The 18,226-nt window shown below is 48.8% G+C and overlaps 1 protein-coding gene across 2 annotated transcripts in view; it reads right to left on the reverse strand.

Moving 5' to 3' along the window:
* Positions 1 to 18,226, reverse strand: part of TMEM132B (transmembrane protein 132B) — a 363,463-nt gene that overhangs the window by 237,266 nt on the left and 107,971 nt on the right. The gene's annotated exons all lie outside the window — the stretch shown is intronic.

The raw sequence follows: 18,226 nt of genomic DNA on the forward strand, positions 1-18,226 counted from the left end.
CGCCACCCCCGACACGGTCCGGAGCCCCTTACGGGGTCCCTTCACGCAACAGGGGAGCGCTACTGGTGCCCGCCGAGTCCCACGACCACAGGCTATCTCCACCTGTGGGTTTCCGACGAGGGTCTCCGCTTTGCCGTAGCGGACGACCCGTTTCTGCGGAGCTTCCCCTTCACTAACAAAAGGGGACCGCCATTGCCGTTCGCGCCGCCCCCGGAAGTCTATCGGCATGAACGAATTTCTGTGCCCCACAAATAACCCAGGAATGCATTTTAAATAAAAGGACACATTCCACTCATGTAAAAACACACTGATTCCCGGACTGTCTGTGGGCCGGATTTAGAAGGCGATTGAGCCGGATCCGGCCCCGGGGCCTTAGTTTGCCTACCCATGTCCTAGTCTGACCCTTTAACCTTGACACCACACTGGCTTAGTAGCAGTAGTATTCAGAGATTTTTTTAAAAATAAAACCCACTAAAAAGCCTTCAAATGTGTTAGCTTTTTCTTGCAGGGAAGGCGCACGTAACCTTCAATCATTTCACTCGCCCTTTTCCAGTTCATTTTCTAACTCCCCGTCCATCTCCTTTGCTAGATGGGGGAGAACAAGAACATCTGCTGCCACCTCTTGAGTTTGGGTCACAGTCCTCTAAACCTGCAGTAGACCCTCAACTTGCAATTTTCACTTACGCCATTTCAGCTTTGCACAGAAAATAAATAAATAAAATGGAGAGCTGGGAGGGAGGGACAGTTGGAAGAGGCCAGGTGAGACCTCACGAAGGCCCCATGAGATCTTGCGCAACCTCTCCAGAGCCCAGTAAAGCAGGGATGGTCATGCGGGGGGAGTTCCAGTGGTCTTCCTGAAGTTTCACAAATTTCCCTTTTTCGCGTGAACTCCCACGTAAGTTGCGGGGCTACCGTACTTGCTTCTGTGGAGGTAAAACTCCCTTGAAATCTATGATGAAGTAAACAACCTGGACTGCTTAGCTTGAGTGATGTGGGGAGTGGTGGGGGGGATAGAGGGAGGGGTAGCTCAGCCTGACACAGTTTGAGACTTCCCTGAGACTGCTGCACACAGCACTGGACTCCCTCGGCTCATCTGATTTGTTTAAACAGGGAGTGTGACTTACAACCTGCCTGGGCTAATGAAGACCCGTAGAGGGAATTAGTCAATGCAATCGCAAGCAAGGAACACACACGGGAAAGGAAAAACTCAATAAGGCTGTCAGGTGGGAAATCGCCCCAGGTGAAGAATCCATTAAAAGTTCCAAAGCAGGCCTCCTGCGAGGTGGTGTGATGCCCCAGCAGCCTTGGCTGGGTGGTTTTTGCCATCTATTCTCATTTGTCAAGGCAAGGGGGACTTTTCAGGTTTGTGGTACCCACCCCACCCCCACCTCTTCAGAACTTTGGGCTTTCCAATTTGTCTGCCGAGGACTTGCAAGAATGTAAGATGAGCCTTGATGCAGCCTAATTAGGCTCATCGGGCAATCCTGCTTGGACCACGGAGCTATTTTTTGCCATGGCAAGCCCAGCTGGCATTATATATGACATCAAGTATGGTGCAGGTAAAGACATGTGGCAGGACCAAAGGGAGCTGGTGTCATAGTCCTGTGCTACACAGCCATGAGCAGAGACCACTGGAGTGAGAGGCCAGCCAACCAGCAGGGTCTCAGAGGGTGGTTGCCTGGAGGCAGAGTCCGTAAGCAAAGTCAGGTCCAGTCCTAAGGTCAGGCGTATAGCAGTTCACGTGGCCAGACAGTCCAGGGGTCAGGGAATCCAATGATCCAAGTTCAAGAGGAGAAAGAAGCAGCAAGTTCAGGCCAGGAACAACAAATGTTTCCAGCAACTGACTGGGGTTGGAAGCCCTGCTTAAGAAGGCTGGAGCCAGCAGGTATTCATCAGTACCTCCTCCTTTGAGTCCTTGATCCAGTGCTTTACCAACTGCACTGGCTCCTGGTGGAGTACAGGGTCAGGTTTAAGGTGCTGGTTTTGACCTTTAAAGCCCTATGCAGCCTAGGACCCACATACCTACAGGACCGCCTCTCCTGGTATGTCCCACGGAGGACCTTAAGGTCCACAAACGACAACACTTTAGAGACCCCAAGTCCAAGGATGGGAAAATCCTGGTTCCCCAGGCAGATGCGACCTCCAGGTACCCACAGTGAGAGTTGGGGAAGGGCAGCTACAAGGTTTGCAAAGGACCACAGGGTTTGCATTGGAGATGCTGACACCTTCTTTTCTAAAACAAGATATTTGCCATGGGTAGCAATCTGGAGGGAAAGCCAAGCACTGACTGGGCAGGCACAGAGGATCAGTTGAAACATCAGTTCACACAGACTGAGCAACCACCACAAAGCCAGAGGTTTTACAGTCATACCTCGGGTTACAGATGCTTCAGGTTGTGTATTTTCGGGTTATGGACTGCCGAAACCCAGAAATACCAGAACAGGTTATTTCCAGGTTTCGGCGGTCGCGCATGTGCAGAAGCGCTAGATCGCACTTTGCATATGCGCAGAAGCGCCAAATCACGACCCACAAGTGCGCCGCTGCGGGTTGCAAACGTGCATCCCACACAGATCACATTCACAACCCGAGCATCCACTGTATAGGGCCAGATGGAACCCCATTGGCTTTTTTGAAAAAATTGCATGACCTCTGCTGGAACAGTTACTGCAGCATCGCCCTCTGTCCATCAGGGACACAAAAATGCAGCAGTCCCACAGATCCCTCCTGAAAGACAGCTGCCATGTCCCTGGTCTGAGACCCCCGTACAGGCACATTGCAGGAACTTAAGAGCATACACGCAAGTATCACACTGAGAGCAGAAGGTTCATAATGGAAATGCCAACAGCTTCTATTGTAATTATTGCAATACTCTAATTGGAAAACAAGAGGGGAGGGGTGTGCAAGGATGGGTGAAATGTTCACAGCCTTTGGAAAGAGGCTCAGGCAGCCTGTGACTTGACATGAACTTCTCCCCTCTGGCAACAACGGAACAAGATCTTCCATGATTATGAATTTTTTAATTTTTCAAAGTAGTTTTACAAGCTGGTGCTCAGTTCAGTATCTTCCTCTCACAAAGTTTCGACACTCACGCTTAACACACCGTCTTGTTCCGAGACTGGTGGAGATATCAGAAGCTTTTTCAGCCAGATGCTGCACAGGGCAGGTTCTGGGCAGCACCCTAAGAGGTGTGAGGGATGGGGAATCCATCCAGGTCATGATCTTTTGCACGGCAATGTGGGGTTCAAGGGCTCTTGCTTTCCAGAACAGTTAGTCCCACGGTGACACATGCCTCTGTTACATCCCATTCGGACTACTGTAACACACAGTATGTGGGGCTGCCTCTGAAAAGCTGCAGCCAGATTGTTGACCTGGGATGGTTACAGAGAGCAGAAGTCTCCTTTGCTAGAACAGCTTCACTGGTTACCAGTCTGTTTCTGGGCACAATTCAAAGTGCTGGTAATGACCTCTAAAGCCCTACAAGGTTTAGGTCCAGGCCAGGGCAGTCCTCTCTGCCTTCATTTTTTCTCTTCCACTGCCTTCAACACACCAGGCCTTCTAAGAAATGTCTCCATTCACCTCAGGCAGGGGGGAAGGAGGGGGGGAGAATGACTGGCGTGGGACACTATTTTCTGTTTTGTCTCAAGTGGCAAAATGTCTTGGGCTGACCCAGATAGAGACCCTGACCGAAGGTGAGCTTCATGGCTAAGTGACAAAAAACTATTGAGAAAATAATAGTTAATACGTGTAAATAATAATAATAATAATACAGTACTTTTCTCCGAGAACAGGGCATCTCTGAAGAATTCCTTTTCCTGCAGCCCAGTTAACAGTGTATTTGTTCTTTGTTTTAAAAACCCCGCAACACATTCAATAAAGAATTAATTTCTACAGGAAAAAAAATCCCCACCATGCCATCCATGTCTCTAAAGACCTCTGGTTATTAAAGGAAAACCTAAAGAGAGAGAGTCAACATTTTATGTTCTCTGTAATACATTCTGCGCTCCTTCGCTACAAATGCATTTATCCTTTCGGCGCATGGGTACATGTTTGTGGATATTGATTCCTAATCTTCTCTGGCGATCACTCGTGGCCGAGTAAGATTGCCTTCCATGAACACGGTCTTAACAGAGAGTCCGTAAGTGACTGTGGAGGCCAATTATCACTCCTCCCGCCGGCCAGAGTGATTATTGCAAGACAACACCACTGTCGTATGGCACACCTCATAATAATTCAGAGTAATCTGCAACACCGAAGAGGAGAATGCAGAGATAACACTATTTTGTGATCTGATGCCAGAGGGTTAATTGCCTATTTCCGCACAGAGAGAACGGTGCTAATTAGATTCCGGAGGTAAATGCAGAGATGTAACAGATAGGATAGGCTTGCACAACTTTTGACCCAGCAAAGTTGAAGGCTCCCTGCCAAGTGTGGACAGGAAGCCCACGAGAAGCCTTGCAACAGGGGTTACACTCTGCCCTTCAAGTGTCTCTGCATGGCCCTCAAAACTCTCCACAAACAGGCACCCTTTCCCATGCTGGCCTTGCATCACACACTTCTTGAGAGTTTCTGCCTGGCTGGAATGTGTCTTCAACTCTGAGAAGGCCTCTTTGCTGCCTTGGATGGAGGATAGAGAAGACTGTGTATAAACCATCCTACCATACAAAGGTAAATTTTGCATTTGCTGTTCTGCTCACTCTTGCCTCTGGTCATGCCTGCCACTGACGTGTGGCCCTGGCAGGTTGCCCAAAAGGGAATAGAGCCCTTGAGCTGAAGAGGGTTCCCCAGCCCTTGTCTTGCTGCCTGCCTGGGATTACAAAAATAGGGGGGTCTCTCCACACCTCCCAGCGTTTCACAGGTGACACTTGGAATACCAGAGATCACTACCCAAGTCCCCTTTAGCTGTTTCTTATTTCTGAACCTTGGTGTTTTCTCAACATGTATTTAAACAGAGAGCAGACAGCTGTCTGTCAAGGATGCTAGTTTGGTGTTGGAGCACTTCCAGCCCACAGGCCAGATCTGGCCCTCCAGGTCTGCCCATTTGGCCCGCGAGCCCATTTCAGACAAACCGCATCCATTTGCTCTACACCTGGCATCAGATGTGAGGCTTAGCCAAAAGAGGCCTTGTAGTGAAAAATAAAATTAATAAAAGGGGTAGCAGAACCAACAGTAACCACCCACACCCCCAGAGCTGCTAAAGCCACTTGGGAAAGGGTTGTGGCTCAATGGTGGAGTGTGTCCTTGGCGTGCAGAAGGTCCCAGGTACAATCCTCAGGATCACTAGGTAGGACTGGGAATGTCTTCTGTCTGAAACTCTGGAGAGCCACTGCCAAGTCAGTGTGGACAATAAGGAGCTAGAGGTGGCAATGCTCTGACTCACCATGAAGCAGCTTCCGGTGTTCTTAAGAAGGGCTGTAGCTCAGCAGTAGAGCAGAAGGTCCCAGCTTCAATATCTGGCAGCTAAGCCTAGGAAGGATGCCTTTTCTGAAATCCTGGAAAGCTGTTGCCGGTCAGTGTAGACAACACAGCGCTAGAAGAAGTGTTGTTTCTATGTTCCCCCCTGCCCCACAAATAAGTTTTTACAGTGGTACCTCAGGTTAAGTACTTAATTCGTTCCGGAGGTCTGTTCTTAACCTGAAACAGTTCTTAACCTGAAGCACCACTTTAGCTAATGGGGCCTCCCGCTACTGTCGCGCCACCGGAGCACTATTTCTGTTCTCATCCTGAAGCAAAGTTCTTAACCCGAGGTAATATTTCTGGGTTAGCGGAGTCTGTAACCTGAAGCGTATGTAACCTGAAGCATATGTAACCCGAGGTACCACTGTATTTAGAAAACTGCCCCTCCATTTTTGCTACGGGAAAATGGAATGGTGAATGTGGAGGAGGTGTTTTGTCCCAGCCTTGTGCACCCCTCCCCACACTCAGAAAACCCTCTTTAGCACTAAATTGGAACAAATGCCAATCCATGGAAAACCCAACTGCCTTTTGCTCTAATTCAGCGCTGAACCCAGGGGAAAGCAGCAGGGCAAACAGTAGTCTGGATGAGCCCTCTGTCTGTTCTAAAACATTTCCTCTCCTTTCCTTTTTTTTGCCTCCTAAAACCCACAATATTCATTAAGAATCCCTTTAGTCGCACAACAGTGAACCTCTCCCCTTCTCCCTCCCCCTTTCAGAGTTGGTCCCTTCCATCTCCTAATGGAGTTAAACACTCTTTGCACATCCCAGGCAAGATAATAAATTATCCTCTAAGCACATAAAGCCATTATTCAGATGGTTTTATGCAACTCTGCCAGCCAATACAAAAAGGAACAATCCCCGCATAACAGTCTCCTGAAAAATAACCCTGTTACACCCCCCACAACATCACCGTGGACCCCGCCCCAAAAGACCCCATTTGCATTTTTATAGTTTCCATTTTTCCCTCTCATACTGTATGCATGTCACATTATATATTTATAACTGCTGAATGGACCCGGCAAAGGAGAGTTCACAAACCATGTCTGCCTGTTCATTAACATTACAAATATTTGACTATTATTCCCTACACTTTGGAGAAGTCTAATGGCCTTCGTGTATCATAACGTACTCACAGCCTTGCCTGCTTGGGTTTGCTGGTTTTCTCTTGCCTGTATTTTTCTTCTGTGGGTGGGTTTATTAATTCTATGGATTAAAAAAAAAATACACAGCCCTTACAATCAAACATTAATGTCCTGTTTTGAGTGGCAGCCTCAGTGGTGGCGCATCTACCGCCATGGATAGCTCGATCAATGGAGCATGAGATTCTTAATCTCAGAGTCATGGGTTTGAGCCACACACTGGGCAAAAGTTTCCTGCATTGCAGGGGGTTGGACTAGATGACCCTCGTGGTCCCTTCCAATTCTATGATTCCATGAGGCACGACTTCAATGGACAGCTCTTTGCTTGGCCCAGGCTGGAGCCTGTAAGGTAAAGGTAAAGGGACCCCTGACCATTAGGTCCAGTCGTGGCCAACTCTGGGGTTGTGGCACTCATCTCGCTTTATTGGCCGAGGGAGCCGGCGTACAGCTTCCGGGTCATGTGGCCAGCATGACTAAGCTGCTCCTGGTGAACCAGAGCAGTGCACGGAAACGCCGTTTACCTTCCCGCCGGAGCGGTATCTATTTATCTACTTGGACTTTGATGTGCTTTCGAACGGCTAGGTCGGCAGAAGCAAGGACTGAGCAACGGGAGCTCACCCCCGTTGTGGGGATACGAACCGCCGACCTTCTGATCAGCAAGTCCTAGGCTCAGTGGTTTCACCCACAGCGCCACCTGCGTTCCTTGGAGCCTGTAAGAGCAAGGCCCAAATGGCATTTCAGTCGGCACCAGTCATCCTCAAGCTGAGCTGTCCAGAGGAGCAGCACCTCTCTCTCATTGGTCTTATGAACTTAAGAACATAAGAGTTTGCGGGATCAGGCTAATGGCCCATCTGCTCCAGCATCCACAGGCAGGACCGAAACACAAGAGTCCTCTGCCCTCCTGCACTTTTCCAGCAACTGGTATTCGAAAAGATTGCTGCCTCAAACTGTGCAGAGCATACCCAAGAATTAGTAACCATCAATAGCCCTCTCTCCTCCTCCATCCTCCTCTGTTAAAGGCATCTAGGTTGGTGCCATCACTGCCTCCTGTGGGAACAAGTTGCCTTCTTTAACTAAGCCACTTCCGCCCTTCGAAGGAGGTGGTTGTGGGCTTCACAGCCCAGCCCCGCGCGATTGGGGGGATTCCCGGCTGTGTCATTCCCTGGCCAGCCAATCAGCTGGCTCAGGGGGCGTGGCCTGCCCTATTTAAGGCAGGACGCGGCCGGGGATCTCCCTCTTTTCCCGCCTGCCAGCTGTTCCTGCTTTTCCCACCCTCCCGCCCTATAAGGTTTTCGTTCCTTGACCTTGCTATGGACCTTGGTTGGTTGCTGTTGAGGGGCCTGGTAGGAATTTTTTCCACTTGGCAAATTGGCACCAGCCACTTGGTTTTTCACCTACCTTGTAGCAAATCGTCACAGCTTTCTGGGTATTGGCGGTTAGGCATTGGTATAGTTCTGTAGATGGAAGAGGGGAGGAAGCACCATCACCTGCCCCACATATTGAAGGGTAGTCCGATAAAGGATTCCGGGGGGCGTGGCCCTGTCCGAAGCCTAGGGAGGTGAGGGCCTAAGGCACGCCCCCTATTGGTGACCCCGGGAGAGTTCCTAGTTGATGTGCATCAGCAGGACTCACCCAATGGTGGTTAATCCTTCCCGAACTTCAAGCGGATGGGCTGAAGTCAGATATAGTTGGTTAGGACCAATGCCTAAGCCAATACCGCTCATCACCTGTAACCAATAAAGTTGTGGCCTTATTTAGCCCATTAACCTTAATAATTGTGTCACGTGTCATTATTTCCGTCTGGGGGTGGGCGGGAACTCACCACGCAATGAGACTGAGTGGGGAAGTAATTTATTTTATCTGTCTTAAATCTTCCAAGAGTGGTTAGCTCTGCCTTCAGTAGGAGGAGTCTCTTCATTGAAAGCAGGCATAAGCAAACTCGGCCCTCCAGATGTTTTGGGACTACAACTCCCATCATCCCTAGCTAACAGGACCAGTGGTCAGAGATGATGGGAGTTGTAGTCCAAAAACATCTGGAGTTTGCCTGTGCCTGATTTAAAGGGACCCAACCTTACTTACAACAAAGGTCCGTATAGTTAAAGCCATGGTTTTCCCAGTAGTGATGTAGGGAAGTGAGAGCTGGACCATAAAGAAGGCTTCGCCGAAGAATTGATGCTTTTGAATTATGGTGCTGGAGGAGACTCTTGAGAGTCCCATGGACTGCAAGAAGATCAAACGCATCCATTCTTCAGGAAATCAGCCCTGAGTGCTCACTGGAAGGACAGATCCTGAAGCTGAGGCTCCAATACTTTGGCCACTTCATGAGAGGAGAAGACTCCCTGGAAAAGACCCTGATGTTGGGTAAGATGGAGGGCACAAGGAGAAGGGGACGGCAGAGGACGAGATGGTTGGATAGTGTTCTCGAAGCTACAAACATGAGTCTGACCAAACTGCGGGAGGCAGTGGAAGACAGGAGTGCCTGGCGTGCTCTGGTCCATGGGGTCACGAAGAGTCAGACACGACTAAATGACTAAACAACAACAACAACCTTACTCGGGCACAGCAGCAGTGACTGAGGTTCCACGTGGGGTTCTGGAGTGAAGCTCTTTGATTCAGGTGAGGCATCCTGGCATCTGAAGACCAGAGAGGTCCAAGTACCACCGGCTCCTCCAGCAGAAGTGCTTCCTGGTTAAGTGCTTCTGAGGGCAATTCTGCCTCCCACTCTGAATCCACAATCCTTCCCCCTTATTGAGACCCCAGCAACAGGGTTTCAGAGGTACACTGCCCTGAACATGGAGGTTCTAGCTAATATCCATTGGATCTCTCGCAGAACTACAATTCTCAGTTAACGATCAATCTGTCTTGCTGGGGAACTCTGAGAATCACCACTCTGTGATGGGAATAAGGGTTCCCTAACTACTCATGACTCCCTTAATAACTACAGTTCCCTACATAAGGAAAACTGAGCAGCTGGAATCTGAAACAGGGAGCATTCCATGCTGCAACATTTTGTTGCAGACTCTGATAGTTTATAGTGATAGACGAGGGGAGGTTGAAATGGGGTTTAGCACTTCCTAGCTAACTTTGGGACTGAATTTCTTTCCCCCTCCCCACCCCACCCACCTTGCACAATGGTGCACGTCTGCACTGGTGAATTAAGACATAATTCTTGCTGCCCACTTTGTAGCATACAAAAGCAATAAACGTCTGCTGAGATTGATTAAGGGCCTCTGCTTTGCTTTGGCCATTAATCAATCTTAAAAGCCATTTATCGAGAAACTGCTACAAAGCCATAGACGATTCCTATTATACAAAAAGGGAGAGGGGTGGAATCACTAGAAAAGAGAGAAATGAATGCCCAAAAATATTTTTTGTAAAAAATTAGAAAGCTTTTATAGCTAGAGAATGATTGAACGTTTCAAGTTACCTCCTTACAGTACATACAAAGCACCAAAAAGTTCCATCTGAAATGGTTTGCTGGGATCATAACAGACAAATGCATTTAGTTTTATTCCCCTTTCTTAAAGCACTTGCATGAGTTTCCAAGGCCATCCTGCAGGACAACAGCATCATAAATGAGTTTCCTACTTCTAGGAGAAGGGCATGGATGCCTAGACCCTGACTCCACCCCCCACAGGTTTCAACAACTGGAAGATCCACATTCTTTCAACTCTAATATTCACAGTCCTATGAATTAGAAACTTTCCTCATTGGCTGTTTGGCAGAGCAATACTATACACAAGACGCTGGCATAAAGCAACCCAGTGTAAACTAAACCAGCGTAATATTGCACCAGACCCAAATCCCGTTGCTAGACCATAGGACCAAACTAAATGGGCTTAGGATGCAGTCTAAGTCCAATGCAACTTGCATATGTTGGAGCCAGTATGGTATAGTGGTTAAGAGCAGTGAACTCGTAATCTGCTAAACCAGGTTTGATTCCCTGCTCCTCCACGTGCAGCTGCTGGGTGACCTTGGGCTAGTCACACTTCTCTGAAGTCTCTCAGCCTCACTCACCTCACAGAGTGTTTGTTGTGGGGGAGGAAGGGAAAGGAGAATGTTAGCTGCTTTGAGACTCCTTCGGGTAGTGATAAAGCAGGATATCAAATCCAAACCCCCCCCCCTGCTGCCACACCCACAAAATGGCCCTTTTTTCAGCTCAGCTCAGCTGAGATGAGCAAGCTACGCCGATATAGCTTCATCTGAGCCAGTGACTTACTGCCGGCTGAGCCTGGCTGAGCTGGAAATCAGCTGGCTGAGTAAGAGATCCACTGCACCCCAAACTGTTCATACCTGTGGATTTACACTCACTCCCAGTGGCTCTCCAGGGTTGCAGGCAGTGGTATCTCCAAGGCCAACCTGGAGATGCTTGGGATCAAAACTAGGACCTTCTGCATGCTCTGCCACTGAACTATGGGCCTTCCCTTACTAGGAAACTGCCTATTGGTCTATCTAGTTCTTTACTGGCTACACCAGGCATGTCCAGAGTCCATTTCGGGGGCCGAATCCGGCCCACCGGTCGGTTTAATCTGGCCCCTGTGGCAGTTTATTTCCTGGGGTAAAATCGACTTCTTAATGACTCCAATCTTTAAAAAAGCTCAACAACTTCAGTCCTTAAGTAAAGGTAAAGGGACCCCTGACCATTAGGTCCAGTCGTGACCGACTCTGGGGCTGCAGTGCTCATCTCGCTCTACAGGCCGAGGGAGCCGGCGTTTGTCCGCAGACAGCTTCCAGGTCATGTGGCCAGCATGACTAACCCGCTTCTGGGGAACCAGAGCAGTGCACGGAAACGCCGTTTACCTTCCCGCCAGAGTGGTACCTATTTATCTACTTGCACTTTTTGACGTGCATTCGAACTGCTAGGTTGGCAGGAGCAGGGACCGAGCAACGGGAGCTCACCCCGTCATGGGGATTTAAACCGCCGACCTTCTGATCAGCAAGTCCTAGGCTCAGTGGTTTAACCCACAGCGCAACCCGCGTCCCGGCCTTCAGTCCTTAAAAAAGGTCAACTCATGCATGTTCACTTCATCAAATCTGGCCCTCTTTGAAAAAAGTTTGGACACCCCAGGGCTACACTGACCAGCAGAGGCTCTCCAGCATTCCAGGCAGACGTCTTTCCCAGCTTTACATGCAGGTGCTGGAACGTGGGACCCTTGGAACGGAAAGCCAGAGCCCTACCACTGAGCTACAGCCCTTCCCCTAAGTGCATGAGGGTGGGTCAGGATTGTTCCTGTTGGTCCCCTCCTGAGTGCATTCAGCAGAAGACGTGAAAAGGGCTGCGAGTCAGCCAAAGAATGTCGTTATTTATTTTTTCTTCTGCCCGCTTTTCATTGTACTTGCAGCGGCTTTCAGCAAAAACACATAAAAATACATCAAACACTCATAAAGGCACAGTTTAAAACAACACCATTAAAAGCTAAAATACAGCAGTGAAAAACATAGCCTGTTTAAAGTGGGCGGGGGGGAGAAAGAAAACTAAAACAAACCCGCAGTAGCGGCAAAAAGGCTTCAGTCAGTGAAACGCTGAAAGGCTGCGGAAACAAATAGGTTCGAGGGGAGGCCTCACAGTTCTCAAATTAGGAAGAACGTTTCAAAGCTGCAACACCACCACTGGCAGTGCCCAGACCCTTATGGCCAAGGATGCCAACATGACACCTGCAGGTACCAGTATGGCATCTACGACACCTGAGAAAGATCCCGGTAAGTATCCCCCGAAAAATCCACAATGCACAGGGAAATATTTCTTCTTCTTACTCAGTTCCCACTTGCACTTGCTCGGCCTCTCCTACACTGAAACCACTGTGTGGCAGCCATTTTGTGACAGGCACCCACAGCAGAACTCTAGACGAGGTTGAAATGCTCTCCCGTGGTCACCAATTGGGATGGCTTTAAAAGAATAATAAATAGATTCATGGAAGATGGGTCATCGGTGGCCATGTTGGCTCCATTCTCCCTTCAATGTTGGAGGCAGTAGGCCTCTGAATGCCAGTTGCTAAAAGCCAGTTGCTAGAGTGCTATTGTGCTCCTGCCTTGCTTTCAAGTTCCCCATAGGCATCTGCTTGGCCATGGTGAAAACAGGATGCTGAGCTAGATGGATCTTTGGCCTGATCTAGCAGATGCTTCTTATGGCACCTGCTTGCTGAATGTCTAAGAATGAGATCTAAGAGGCTGGTGTCTAAGGCAGGCCAATACAGTGGTACCTCGGGTTAAGAACTTAATTCATTCCGGAGGTCCGTTCTTAACCTGAAACTGTTCTTAACCTGAGGTACTACTTTAGCTAATGGGGCCTCCCGCTACTGCTGTGCCGTGGCCGCGCAATTTCTGTTCTCATCCTGAAGCAAAGTTCTTAACCCGAGGTACTATTTCTGGGTTAGCAGAGTCTGTAACCTGAAACGTCTGTAACCTGAAGCATCTGTAACCTGAGGTACCACTGTAAAGGTAAAGGGACCCCTGACCATTAGGTCCAGTCGTGGCCGACTCTGGGGTTGCGGTGCTCATCTCGCTTTATTGGCCAAGGGAGCTGGCATACAGCTTCCGGGTCATGTGGCCAGCATGACGAAGCCGCTTCTGGCGAACCAGAGCAGCGCACGGAAACGCCGTTTACCTTCCCTATTTATCTACTTGCACTTTGACGTGCTTTCGAACTGCTAGGTGGGCAGGAGCAGGGACCGAGTAATGGGAGCTCACCCCGTCGCGGGGATTTGAACCACCAACCTTCTGATCGGCAATCCTAGGCTCTGTGGTTTAACCCACAGCGCCACTCGTGTCCCTTCGAGGTACCACTGTACAGAGTCCTAATTACAAAGCTGGGCATTGTAAGCATGACTGGGTGCTCCTCTTTCGCTGTTCGGGGGCCCATGTTGGTGCTCTGGCAGAGGTGTGCTTCCCCATGTTCCTCCCGCCGTTACAGGTTGTGCAGCGCCCCTTGGAACTGGCAGGGTGGAAGGTAAGGAGGCCAACCATAGGTGAAGCCAGAGCCAATGACAGACAGAGCAAAAGGCTTCTCACTTTGTCTCTCTCTTCCTCCCTTGTGAGTTCTACAAGGGCAACATTGGCACTAGGGAGGAGGAAGCTGTCAGGCTATCAGTACCAGCCCTGGATTTCTTGTAAGAAGGGAGGCAGGTGGGTGCTTGGAAATGGTGCTGAAAAATCAGGAGGCAAGTCAGGAAAAGAGGGCAGTGCCAAGTTGTGGGGGAGGTGACCATCCGATGGAAGGAGGGAGGAAGGAAGGTGCCAACTTGAATAAAGTATGGGGGTAACCCCCTCAATTTTTTAAGGAGGGCAAAGGGACCATGGCCCCATAGATTTGGGTCCTATGCACAGACTACAGCCCTGACCTTCAAGGCAACGCTGCAAAATGGGGCAAAATGAGCCCCTATACAAATATGTAGATTGTGGCTATTTGCACCAGAGTGAGAGAGAAAACTGAATGCCATTTTGATCTATAACCCTGTGTTGCCTGAAATGGAACACATTACACTCTGCTGACACACAGACATGATTAAAAGCAATCAGTTATACTTGGGAAAATAGGGAAAAAAGAATACCCTGTCTCCCAAGGCAAACATACTCCTGCATATATATCTGACTGAAAGACAGAAAAATTCTATATATAAAACACCTCCTGGGTCTTTATGGACATTACTAATCGACTGAAAAAATAAGGAGAGCCCGTGAGGAAACTTGTATAAATTAGATGTCGGAGCTGCCGTGATCTTTATTTCCTGTTGTGTAATTCTGTGCTAAATGTGTAAACTGCGCGGTGAATAAATTCTCCCTATAAGAGTGGATGACATTTAAAAACCTTGTGGAAGATGCTTAGTTATCCAGAGCTGTAGCCCACCCAGTCCAAAGGCCTCTTGGCAAAGGGCAGCAATCTCACCCGCCTTTGGGGCAATTTTTGGTTGTGCACAAAGACAAGCAAGTTTGGGTGAGCGCACAAATGCCAATTTTTATTTTTATAACCTCAAATACGGGACAAATTGAGGGCCAAACGAGACAGGGGACTCTGTGCCCCCAAAAGCCCTCTTATACTCCTTCCTAGCCAGGAGAGCCAGAGGCACAGAAGTTTTTTCCCTGAGAAGCTGTAATGCCGCAGGCTCACCACACGGGGCAGTGGACAGCAGCTCCTGACTCTTAAATGAGGAGCTGCAGTAACGTGGCTCACCACATGGGGTCAGTGGTCAGCAGTTCCAAACACACTGTCCCCACTACTCATTCGTTTGCCTTCTCCAGGCCCAAACACACATGGCCATAGCAGGGAGGCACAAGGCAAGCAGAGGGCACTGCTCTGTTTCCTCCCTCTTGCCACACTGCTTGCCTGCTTGGAGAGTGGAAGTGAAGAGAGAGTGTCAGCAAAATACAGGAGTAGGAAGCCCCAGGGATCAGCAGTGGGCTCCTTGCAGGATGTGAACCTTGACTAGTGGGTGTCCAGTGCCTGACACAAGCCCTAGGCTCCATTTCCTTGGAGGGGGTAGAGCAGAAAGCAGAGGATAAAATGGATGGCAATGAAGCTGTATGGGAACAGTAAAATAAGAAGAAGAAGAGAAGAATAAGAAGAAGAAGAGAAGAGTTTGGATTTGATATCCCGCTTTATCACTACCCGAAGGAGTCTCAAAGCGGCTAACATTCTCCTTTCCCTTCCTCCCCCACAACAAACACTCTGTGAGGTGAGTGGGGCTGAGAGACTTCAGAGAGAAGTGTGACTGGCCCAAGGTCACCCAGCAGCTGCATGTGGAGGAGTGGGGAATCGAACCCGGTTCCCCAGATTACGAGACTGTTGCTCTTAACCACTATACCACACTGGCAGGTGGTAGCATAAGGTGGTAGCATAAGGAAAGGGCTCCCATAACGTCTTGGCTGCAAGCCTTACTAGACAGAGAACATCATCATGAAAGATGAGCATTGGCTGCTGTCACACAGGACCCTGGTCTCCTGCCCCCCCCCCCCATTTCTCTAATCCAGTCTGTCACATTATGTTAGGCGAGACCCCTATTCCCATAGCAGAGCTACAATGCCATGGGAAGAGGGATTGGTTACTAAACCACTCCAATAACTGCAGCTCTGTGGAGGGAGCAGTGGAGGGTCTCCCAAGAACTCTCCACACCCTTTACAAACCACAGTTCCCAGGATTCCTTGGGGCAAGCCATGACTGTTTCAGTGATATAAGAGTGCTTTAAATGTGGATGCGCTGAGAGTTGCTAGGAGACCCCTATTCTTCATAAAGAGCTATGATTTCAAGAGTGGTTTAACAATAAATTCTCCTTCTCAGGAAACTCTGGGAAGTGTAGCTCTGGGAGGGGAATTCTTAAGGGGAAGCCATGACTCTTTTGAGTTATATGATACAGCTTTAAATGTATTGTTCAGATGGGCCTGAATTAGGACTGGTGGACTATTCTTATTGTTCATATGAGCTGTTATTGTTTCATTCTTTATTCTTTCTTAAAGGTAAAGGTACCCCTGCCCATACGGGCCAGTCTTGACAGACTCTAGGGTTGTGCGCCCATCTCACTCAAGAGGCCGGGGGCCAGCGCTGTCCGGAGACACTTCCGGGTCATGTGGCCAGCGTGACATAGCTGCATCTGGCGAGCCAGCGCAGCACATGGAAACGCCGTTTACCTTCCCGCCAGTAAGCGGTCCCTATTTATCTACTTGCACCCGGGGGTGCTTTCGAACTGCTAGGTTGGCAGGCGCTGGGACCGAACAACGGGAGCGCACCCCGCCGCGGGGATTCGAACCGCCGACCTTTCGATCGGCAAGCCCTAGGCGCTGAGGCTTTTACCCACAGCGCCACCCGCGTCCCCCTTACCTTTCTTACCTTTCTTACCTTTACGTTCTTTCTTACCTTTGCAAAAAAATAATAATAATGCTTAACATAGTAACAATAATAATCACAGCCATACCCAGGGTCTCTTGCACCCTTGGCAGGGAGGTATATCAGCACACACCCCTGAAAAACACACTTCTCACTGCAGTAGTGCCAGTGTGTCACCATACACACATACGTCATGCACCCATAGTCTCCAGCAGTCTACCACCATCCCTCTTTGCCATTTCTCCAACTGGCCAGCTACCAACTCTTGTCTAAACTTAGGACCTTACACAGATAACTAGAGACAGATTTCTGGGGGGGGGGTTGCATCCCTCTGAGCCTGCGCCCCCAGCAAGGGTTGGGTGCACCTCTGATAGTAATATATTCTTTTGTAGGGGGGTGTTTAACTGTACATTCCCTTGGTCTCCTCTTTCAGTGGAGAGGCGATCCAAGGATGAAATAAATAAAATTCCATCGCTCTTGCTGCCTTTTGAGATCCATGTTAAAAGTAGGCACAGCATGTCTCTCTTGAAGTTGCCAGTTATAACTCCTTCCTTTTCTGGTGTCTTAATGCTCTTCTCAGCATGCAACACTTTCCAATTACCTCTCGGCCTTTTATTCCCCAGAAGTTAAGCGCCAGCTTCTTTCTGAGATTACACAGCTCTGATCTGAGATGCTGACAGTTAAGGGTACAGCAAAAAAAAAGAAGACGATGTAAATGATACAGGCTGGATTTTCTTTAAGAAAGTTAAAATGTTCTCAGGTTCAGAATGCTTGGCACATTCCTTGATGAGCAAGTAAAGCTATCTGGCCTGAATCACAATAGTGGTTCCCTGTCTCGTTAGTGCAGGTGTTAATTAACTTAGCCATAGGAGAATATCCACATTACTAGCCACACTGCTGTTGTGGCTGGTCTCTGCACTTTATTTGTTCATTAGATTCCATTTATGAATCACTTCCCATAAAATGTCTCAGAAGGGATTTCACAGTAAAAGACACTGACCATAAAAACAATTAAGATGATTCCATATATAAAAACAATTGTGCTTGGGGCAGCCCAGTCAGGTGGGTGAGGTACAAATAATTAATTGTTATTATAAAATTATATTATTATATACAAAAAAAAACCAATTTCAAGTACAATCTAGATACAGACTGGGGTAAAGATCTCAAACAAACAAAAGAAGTCCTGCTGGACTCGACCCATCTCGACCAGCATCCTGTGGCCAATCAGATGCCTCAGAGGGGAGGCCACAAAGAGAGCACAAGAGAAAGTCTCTCCCCTCCTTCAGTTTCCAGCAAAGGTGGTCAGAAGCATTGCAGCCTCCAACTGTGGAAGCAGAGCATAGCCCTCAGGGCTAGTACCTCAACTTAAAAGGCTTGTTGGAAGAGAGACGCCTTTGAGAGGTCTGAAAAGATAACAGAGGCAGCATCTATCTGATGTGCAATGGGAGGGGCTTCCAAATGGCCAGCACCACCACACTTAAAAGCCCAATTCCTGTATCAGAAGGACAGACCTCCAAGAAGCTGGTACCTGCAGGAAGCCCTCTTCTGCAGAGTGCAGTGATCAACAGTATACACAAGGGGTGAGACAACATTTCAAGACATCTTGGTCCCAAGCTGTGTAGGGCTTTGTGCACCAGAACCAACACCTTGAAGTTAGCTCGGTAAATAATTGGCAGCCATGTAAGCTTTAAAACTAGGGTGCAAAACCTGCAAGAGCATAAGAACAGCCTGAACAGCCTGCTGGACCAAGCTTCCTGCTCTCACAGATGCCTGTGAGTGGGAAACCTGCAAGGTAGGACCTGAGAACTGTGGCCCT

The sequence above is a fragment of the Podarcis raffonei genome, chromosome 16 (genome assembly GCF_027172205.1).
Source record: "Podarcis raffonei isolate rPodRaf1 chromosome 16, rPodRaf1.pri, whole genome shotgun sequence".
Taxonomy (NCBI): domain Eukaryota; kingdom Metazoa; phylum Chordata; class Lepidosauria; order Squamata; family Lacertidae; genus Podarcis; species Podarcis raffonei.